Consider the following 6,920-nt stretch of genomic DNA (forward strand, 5'->3'; position numbering starts at 1 on the left):
TCAGGGTCGGCGAATTCTTTAATGAGGGCCTCTCGGAGGAGGTGGTAGTCAGCCTTTGTGTGAGCCGGCTGCCTGTCCAGGAAACTGCGCACGTCGGGGCTGGCTGTTGTTCGGAGCAAATAGAGTCTATCTTTGTCCGTGACATTGAGTCTCATTTCCAGATGGAAATCGACGTCTTGCAGATAAGCTTGGACATCCTGGCTACCTGGCACACTTGGGGTAAATTTGCCAATGTTTCTGGCGAGCTTGTCGAGGTCTTTGAGGTCCAAGCCATGCGATGATCTGTGGCTGGCTGGAGCAGGTTCTTTTAGCTTTGTCGTGAGGTAAAGTTCTTCAGAGGGAGCTGGTGAATGTTTTAGCACTGCCCCCTCCCCCTTTTGCTCACGCGTCCGTCCAGGAACAGGTGACCCGGTCCTGCTTGGCACGGGTGAGACTGGTGCCCGCCGTGTCTTTGTAGGCTCAGGGCGCAGCTCGTAGGCATGTCTGAGTTCCTCTCTGATGCTGTCGGACTTCTCTTTGATGTAGTCCAGCTGTTGTGTTAGGCGACCGATCTCATTTCTTGACTCATCCAGTTGAGTTTCAAGGGCTTTAATTCGGCCGTTCTTGTCTCTGAAGTCGGCCTTTGCCCTTTCCAGGAGCTGTTCGGCATATTGTAGCCAACTGAAGTGTTTGAGTTTTGGATGACCGATCGCTTTGATGGTAAGCGTGTGAGCACAGGCTGGAGTGCTATTAACACGGCGAAAGGCGAAGGAGCAAGCGAGTGCCCTGAGTCTGTCTTGCATTGGGTTTTTGATCTGCGGCATAAGTCTGTCCCACGGCGCGATCTTCCAATCGACTTCTTGCAAGGCGGAGCATGCATACATTAACATGAGGCTTCAATTTATCATGTGGACAAATATCTTTGCGGAGATTTGTTTGATACTTCTATGAAGTTTATTAATGCGAGTATTTTACAGACTTCCCACTTTTTCATTCAGACCGCTGTTCTGAACACTAAACTTCACATATTAAAGGGGTCATATGATGCGATTTCAATGTTTCCTTTCTCCTTGGAGTGTTACAAGCTCTTGGTGCATAAGATCTGTAAAGTTGCAAAGACTAAAGTCTCAAATCCAAAGAGATATTCTTTATAAAGGTTAAGAGTCAGCCACACATACCTAAAATGGCTCCTTCTAACACGCCCCCACATATCTACATCACCAGCAGTGAACACACACACACCGTGAACACACACCCCGAGCAGTGGGCAGCCATTTTTTGCTGCGGCACCCGGGGAGCAGTTGGGGGTTCGGTGCCTTGCTCAAGGGCGCCTCAGTCGTGGTATTGAAGGTGGGAGAGAGCGCTGTACATTCACTCCCCCCACCTACAATCCCTGTAGGTACGAGACTCGAACCCACAACCTTTGGGTTATGAGTCCGACTCTCTAACCATTAGGCCACGATTTCCCCTATTTGTGAATATGGTTGCCCTGTTATACACATAAATGATTGTCTTTTGAATTGTCTGTGTAAGTTTTGTTTCTTTGTCTGTGACAGGAGAACCGCGCGCTTTTCTGGAAAGTAGGAAAAGGATGCGTCCCTTTTGGAATGCAGGGAGAAAGAGGGGAGATGTCCTGAGGTCATGACACTGTCACGGGTGGAGATCTGCCATTCTTCTCGCTCGGACATGGAGCTATTAATCTGTCGCTTTCTGTTTATCGGACTATCAATTTATGCGTTAAACGGTCATGGGGTCCAGGAGTGTCTGTCGCTGGAACATTTCCAGATACCAGGTTCTTTGTTCTGTTGGTTATTAGATAGTTTATTTATGCTGAAGCCAGTCACGAGACAACCCTGACGTTCTGTTGCTTAAATTAGTCCAGATGCAGGGGTCAGTTATTGCGGTCTTAGTGGTTTTCTTTGAGTCTCTTGAGAAGATAAGCCGAAGGGGACAGGAACTGCTGAGACACTGAGCTGACCCTGTATGTAGTTTTACGACCGCAGATGGCTGGGGAGGAGAACCTTTAGTTTCCGGTGGAATGCAGAGATTCAATGTTCGTTTGTGTCTGCTCACCGATTAAATGGTTTCTGTTTTTGAAGACAGAAATCCTACAGCATTGTTGATAAATTGTGCAGCACTTGTGTTAGATAAAAAGTGAGTTAAAATAACATGTAAATGCAGTATTGAGCAGATAAATTACAGAGGTGACTTGAATCTTGTCTGGATGTTACAGGGACAGATGAGACACACGTGTTTTTGTCCGCTGCAGAGTGACTTTATTGTAATTTCAAACAGAGTTATTACAGCACTTTTCTGATTCTTGATTTCTGTACATTTGCTGCAGATCTTTTGTGGTGGAGCAGGACCTGCAAGGTCCATCACTCCACCTCTTACTGCCTCACCTGGGTCGGATGTTCATCCTGGTCTCTTCATCCTCAGTGAGCCCAGAGCCAGCGAGAGCATCTAGAGAAAGACCAAAAGACATTGAGGATGTGATTTTGGTCAAGTTGGTTCTGCTGATTTCTGTTCATACAACATCAGTCAATGGAGCCCGAGTTTCAGAATCTTCAAAAGCATCATTAAATAAAGTCATGAAGCTTCTGAAAGTCAGGCACCATTAACTGATATTGTATGAACAGAAACCAGCAGAAAAAACTTAACCAAAATCACCTTTTGTGTTCAGAAAAAAAAACAAGGATTGAACAGTGTGGAGAGTAAATAATGACTGAATTTATATGTTTGGGTGAACTAACCCTTAAAACCCCCCAAATAGAAATTGTATGAAATATGTATGCATTTATATAGTAGTACCTTGACAAAATAAAAAGCTTTATTGAGCGTTTGTGCCCAAGACACAAAAAAAAAATCACATTTACATTTCTGCATTTGGCAGACACTTTTATCTGAAATTACTTACAGTGCTCTTATTACAGGGACCCCCAATCCCCCTGTAGCAACCTGGAGAAAAGAGCCTTGCGTTTCATTTGTCAATGACTTGTATTTATTTATTGTGATTCTTACTTTTATTTATTCTTTTACTCATGTATTCATGTTTCCTGTTGTCAGTAAATAAAATATAATTGTTTCATTAACTTGTGCATTAATTCATTACTTGACTGAAAATTGAGATGTATTCACCTTGGCTGCGTTTGTCTAGTGTGTAGTCATAGCTATGGCATATGACAAAACAAATTACATTTTGCTAATTTTTGGTCAGTATTTATCATTATTATTGTTCATAAGTGTTGGGGTGGGCTAGCAATGCATTCTGGGGTAATCTTAATGTTTAAGTAGTAATACTTACATTTTTATAGTGCACCTGTGCCTCTTATGTTCTTTTTTTATTATTATTACTGCAGAACCTATAATTACATTCAAGCTCAGGGAAAGATGGTTGTATCTTTTACAATGAACAGTCATAATGACAAAAGCAAAAAACATAAATATAATGGGTTTGCATACATCATAGTATGAGATTATATGCACAGAAAAAAGGCACAATGACAAGGTTAAATAGCTTTGAATAATCATAATATTCATATAATCAATGCATCAAAATATTGCATTTGTTGTTGTTGTTTATAAGCCGGAGGGATGAAACGAGAGTTAAATTCAACAAGAAAAAGAGGAAAACAGGAGATTTAAGCCGGTTTTGCTTGTGGATGAAAAATTTCACATTTTTGCACATAAAATAAAGAAAGTAACAACATATTCAAGAGATAACAATTTTGGGTTTTCATAATAAAAATAATATATTTAAGGATTTAACTGTGGGTCATATTAGTAGGGTTAAAAATAAAAAAATTAAATCAATCCAAAATGTATTGGTTATACTACAATCACTACAAGGGCAGCTGTTTCTTCAACAAGACCACAAAATGAGGAAATTTCATAAACATCAAAATATTTACAGAGAGATGAATTAAACCTGTCACTCATATTTTTTAAGTTGTTGCGCTTGTAACGTCGTAGATCACATGATAACGTCAACATGGCGGATGATGCCTGGATCGCATTCATACTTAACGAGATTTGGCTGTAGAGTACCTACTCTTTTAGCGCTCGTTAAGTAAGTACATAATGAAATTAAGTACCTACTCACTGAGTAGGCGGTTTCGGACGCAGCCACAGAAATAGAACAAAAGGGACATAACAAATGTCCCATCATTCCAATGTACCTGGTGGGAGAGTAGAGTACCTACTCTTTTAGCACTCGTTAAGTAAGTACGTAATGAATTAAGTACCTACTCACTGAGTAGGCGGTTTCGGACGCAGCCACAGAAATAGAACAAAAGGGACATAACAAATGTCCCATCATTCCAATGTACCTGGTGGGAGAGCTGGAGGAACTCCTCGATCGGGTGGCTATATTGGGTTATGGAGAGAATTAGTGTGGCTGGATCAGATAAAATGGAGCTCATTCTGCTGTGTTGTCTGTTGAGGTTTAGTCTTCTGTCAGGGTACACAGGCCAGAGAGATGGAAAGTAAAGTTCAAGCAAACTTTATCGAAACACAGCAGAATGGATTAGGGAATGGATGCACAGGTATGCATAGAAGATGCAGCAGGAGAATGACCAGATGGGTAAGATGCCACACACATTTACAGTCACTGATGAACAGATAAACACTTTCCTTTCTTTTCTTGCAGGGTGAACACACGACACTTGGAGAAGGAAACATAGAGCTGGAGATCGGAGATAGGAGACTTGAGTGAGGAAACGAACAACACGTAAGTAGACTTCAGGTGAGTAACAATCCAAGGAGAACATCGGGTGGGTTTTAGACGAGACTAGACCCTGTGTGTGTGTGTTTGTGTGTGTGTGTGTTGGTGACAGAACTGGTCACCGAGACACTATCTATCTATCTATCTATATTGTAAGGTCCACCCAATTGGCCCAATGAAGGTATCCAGTGGTGACTGAAGGTTTCCTGCATGTTCGGTCTTTTAAGTGCGCAAAGTAATTTAATTTCAATTAAATTCTTCTGACTCCATTTTTATGACTTCGAATTTAGGTTAGAATACCTATTACTGTTATTTCTCATTCATAAGATAATTTATTTAGACATATGATTATTGTATTTAACTCTTCTTGTTGTACTTTTTTTCATTTGGATTCCTATAAAAGTTGGAGTCTAGTAACGGCCAGGTATACGGACCTCATACTCACAAACTCGTCAGTCTTGTTCACCAATTACAAAGGTAATTGACTAATACTATTTAGATGGCCACCCTATTCTTACTCATTCTAAAAGTACTTTTATTTAGTCCCCATAGATCTGTACGCACTAGAATAAAACAATATTACCCCTAGTCAGAGGTCATGACCACTATTATAGATATAAGCCGACCAACATTACTTTCTCTGATAGTAGCTTTAGTATGGTCATGCCATAGTTTCCCATGTACACTCAGCTAGAGTAATATTACAGTAAACAGAGGTAAGGCCCACCAAAATTTAGGTTGGTCGAACAACATTCACTGGACCTGAATGGAAATTCCCTTTTTGGCCTTTACAGTGAACTAATGCCAAATGTTAACCAGATCCGTTACTATCCTGACGTAGATATGGGGTAACAATGATACAACATTATCTACTAGAGCCAATCATTTCAGAGTAAACAGAATCAATTCAGATGTACCAATTTATTATCAGTCAGGTAAATATGTATTATGCCAATTACATAGTCAATTCACAGATAATCAAAACAAGGCATCAAATTCTCAAAGATAATTCTGAGTAAAAGATGCATACCTGACTTCAGAAAAATAAATAGTATGGACACACTCTATGATACAGGCTCATCTGGCTGCAGAAGTGCCCTGATCTTCTTCCGGCATTACCTTAAGTTGTGGCAGAATGGAATCCGATCGCCAATTGAATATTTATTTTATATTATGCTGTTGACCAATTAGAAGAAGTGGATACTTTGTGACGAACTATTTAAGGAGGGGCATTTTCACGTGAACGGAAGTGGAAGTGAATGGAAGAACCTGAACGAATGTGAACGGAAGTGACTGGTGATGTGTGTGCTGTGCGAAGTCTCGAAGCTATGGAAATATGTGCTGACTGAACAATGGGAGAAGTTCTGTGCTCCGGTATGAGAAATGAGTCCGCTTGGGAGGAAAACGTGAGGTGAAAGAGCAAGCAGTGACCAGTTTGTGTGGCTTATGCTTTCCTGGAGTTGGATGCCGTGACGGTGTGATCGAGAGTGCAGCTGGGACGTGCAGACGCAAAAAACTCTCTCTTTCGGCTGCTGGCAAAGGTGCGTGCCTTGGATTATGCCTCACCGAATGTTCTCCTGGTCTGTGCTCTAGCTAACGAAGCTCTAGCTACTCACCTGATACTTCATTTGAAGAAGACAGTGGCACCGGGTACAAACTGGACGCACACACATTACATGCACACACCACGCACGTCAAACAGACATGCCACCCCACACATACATGTAAGCAGGCACGTGCACAAGTAGGGCTCAACCTGTGCAGAGCACATGCCCTTTTTGCCCTTACACTCCGAAGTGCCCTTTTTTTTGGTGATGGTGTTTTTTTTTTTCCTTCAATAAATCAATGATATTGGTCACCCTTTACATCTGTCTGTCTGCTTTACAAATATTTAGCTAATGAAAGGTATTAAAAAGAGCTTGTGACTAAATCTTGTTGGATCCGCTCAAACTGTCAGTAAACCTCATAACTCCACCCCCTCTATCTTGACTGAATGAACTGAAGTTCCACATTACATGCACACACCACGCACGTCAAACAAACACGCCACCCCACACATACATGTAAGCAGGCACGTGCACAGGTAGGGCTCAACCTGTGCAGAGCACATGCCCTTTTTGCCCTTACACTCCGAAGTGCCCTTTTTTTTGGTGATGGTGTTTTTTTTTTTCCTTCAATAAATCAATGATATTGGTCACCCTTTACATCTGTCTGTCTG

At 41.5% G+C, this 6,920-nt stretch overlaps 1 long non-coding RNA gene across 1 annotated transcript in view; it reads left to right on the forward strand.

Annotated features, from left to right (window-relative positions):
- The window catches only part of LOC107705011 (uncharacterized), a 12,356-nt gene extending 10,108 nt beyond the window's left edge, over positions 1-2,248 (forward strand). The window contains exon 3 of the long non-coding RNA XR_001636030.1: positions 2,213-2,248. This is a non-coding gene — a long non-coding RNA (uncharacterized LOC107705011). The remainder of the gene's footprint in view (positions 1-2,212) is intronic.
- The last annotated feature ends 4,672 nt before the right edge of the window (positions 2,249-6,920 follow it).

Source organism: Sinocyclocheilus anshuiensis, unplaced genomic scaffold, assembly GCF_001515605.1.
Source record: "Sinocyclocheilus anshuiensis isolate Anshui unplaced genomic scaffold, SAMN03320099.WGS_v1.1 scaffold31, whole genome shotgun sequence".
Taxonomy (NCBI): Eukaryota; Metazoa; Chordata; class Actinopteri; order Cypriniformes; family Cyprinidae; genus Sinocyclocheilus; species Sinocyclocheilus anshuiensis.